Below are 1,625 nucleotides of genomic sequence, written 5' to 3' on the forward strand. Positions count from 1 at the left end.
CTTTTAGGTTAAGACTTTTTATTTTAAATTATGTTATGAAAAACTATAATGACTTACAATGTACATCCCCCATAAAATTTTACCCCACGCTATCTAGATATCTTGGTATGTCCCTAGAAAACTGTATTCAAAGACTAAGTAAAACTTATGGCCGTCAAAGTTATTCTTGCAGCTTAACTGCCTTTTGTGCCTCTAAGGCTCTTGCAATCAATATTCATTTAATTTATCCCCCTGTACATGGGTTGGCTGATCCTCAAGTTCAATTTCCCGATTACTATGAAGGTTCTTTGTCTAGCAATAAAAATCCTAGATTAGTCACTATTGTTTGGACCACTGCCTCTAATGTTGTACAAACTAATAGTATTAATTATATATTTAATCATTTTTGTCCAGTTTTTAAAAATAAAAAGAATTTTTGTATCATACCGGATTCCCATTTTAGAAAAGTTAATAACTTAAAAGATCATTTGTTTCACCCGTTTAAAGACACCAACCACCCATGTAGTTTTGATTCTCTTGAGAACTTTCAACTAAAATCTATTCTAGCACCTATTTCGGGAGGAAAAAAAAATAGTTCTTTCATTAAAACCTTTAAATTAGTGGATAATAAATATGATTCACAAAATTTTTGCAACAGTTATATTAAAAAGAGAGAACTAATGAATAAAAATAAAATTATAAATTATGATAATAATTCTAATAATGTTGTTAAGATTGACAATAGTTTTAATAATAAAAATTATTCTTCTAACAAATTAATTAACATAAATAAGGAAAGTATAAAAGATATAAATTACGGTAAAACGTTTGATGCTGCAGATATCAAACTTAACAATAATTATGATACTAATAATTTGTGCAAAAGTCATGCAGAAAAGAGTGATGTAAAGATTAATAATAATATTAATACTAATAATAATTGTTCTAATGATTTAATTAGTGTAGACAACATAGTTATAGATAAAAATTATTGTTCTAAAACATTAACTAACAATTTTAAAAATGTAATGCCTAACTCTTCAGCTGATTCTGTTAGTTTAAAAGTTTCTGAACACAACTACATAGCTAAGTGCCAATATAATAACTATAAAAACAAGACTAAACCTTTAACTTACCAAAAAACTGTTTTTACTTTTGATAATATGCTTTTGATACAAATAATTGGTTCTCCTATATTAAATTGTGAGTGTACTTTAACAAAAGCCAGTAAATTTAAATTTAAAAAGTTTTTAGTTAATAACGTTCACACTCCTAAAGATGAGTTATATTATAATAGTTCTGATAAATTTATTACTAAACAAAATATGTACTATCACATTAACAAAACAAAAAAAGAACTAGGCATTACAAACCGTTCGGTTGACAGAAACGTGGTCCAAGAAATCTGCGATCTAAGTAAAAAAGCTGGTAGTGATGATTTTATTCAAAGATACATCTTAAATAAATCTAAAAGTGAATTGCCATCTTTTGTGTTATTTTTCAAAGACACATTATATGATCTTTTCTCCCATATTACAAACTCCAATTTTAAATGTCTTATCCAAGTTGATAAGACTTTTGATAGGTCAGAGTTTTATATTACAACATTAACATATAAAAATTTAAAGCTTTATCGCAGAATTTCA

Source organism: Thalia democratica, unplaced genomic scaffold (genome assembly GCF_965202585.1).
Source record: "Thalia democratica unplaced genomic scaffold, ktThaDemo2.hap1.1 HAP1_SCAFFOLD_980, whole genome shotgun sequence".
In the NCBI taxonomy this organism is placed as follows: Eukaryota; Metazoa; Chordata; class Thaliacea; order Salpida; family Salpidae; genus Thalia; species Thalia democratica.